This window comes from Cynoglossus semilaevis, chromosome 6 (assembly GCF_000523025.1).
Source record: "Cynoglossus semilaevis isolate Cse_v1.0 chromosome 6, Cse_v1.0, whole genome shotgun sequence".
Lineage (NCBI taxonomy): Eukaryota > Metazoa > Chordata > Actinopteri > Pleuronectiformes > Cynoglossidae > Cynoglossus > Cynoglossus semilaevis.
The window spans coordinates 10325964-10327118 of NC_024312.1; positions in this window are offsets into that span (position 1 = coordinate 10325964).

Consider the following 1155-nt stretch of genomic DNA (forward strand, 5'->3'; position numbering starts at 1 on the left):
GTCACTGTAATTCATCGGTGTTCTTACGTTTTTTTCTACCTATAGTTTTTTCTTACCCGAGGTAACTGCGCATGCGAACATCGGCCCATAGCGGAAATTTATAGCGTAGTCTGAAGTTTTTCCTACCTGAAGTTTCTACCTACCCGTAGTGGAGATTTATAGCCATATCTGACATTTGTGTTCAGAGTGGTAGCACATTACTATAGACATGGAATCGCTATAAATACATGCTTCTCACTGTATTCAGAGTGGTAGCACATTACTATAGACATGAAATCGCTATAAATACATGCTTCTCACTGTATTCAGAGTGGTAGCACATTATTTGGGGCTACACAGAAAATCTCTATTAATATATCTGTTCTCTCAAGGTCTAGGGTAACCTTTATTTATGTTCTTTGCATTTACATCTGAAACCAGAGGGAATGTAAAACATGTTACCCAGTGCAGCACATACTGTAAGAAAAAATAATCACGCTGATGATTCATCATGAATCATCATTTCCCATTGTGTCAATTACAGTGAGGAACCATGCCATGTTCATAACCTTAAGTAAAGTAATTTCACATTTCATATAAAAAAACAGGCTGTATAAGGACTTCTTTTACTATGCTCATTGGTTACTCTACAATGTCTTGAACAGCCTGCTTAATTTGTTCAAGCCGAGACTTCATTTTTATATCTGTCCACATAACAAAATAGAAACTCTGTCAAAGTACTGAGTCATCAGAAAACAAATATTTTGGAAACAGACCACAAGAATCCAATGTGCAGTAACATTCACAGGACACAGCATTCTCTGCCGGGAACTTAATCTGTAACAGATAATATAGAAATATGAAATATGTATATGAGTTATATAGAATTATAACCCTTTCATGCATGACGGTCACTACAGTGGACAGCTATTAAAATGTCATTTTCTATGATAAGAATAGGTTTTGATGGCAGTGTTGCATATAAGCCTCTACAGTGGATGCCTGAGAATCCCACATCCAATATATGTGTTAGTGCAAAAGTACATCCATAGACCATGTCAAGTAATTTCCATTCAAAAGTAACACATACCTTGTGGGTGACACAAGATTCATAAAATGGTTAGAAATTATGTCAAATTTGCCTCTAACTCTAACTCCCATAATTCCACTGTTTCC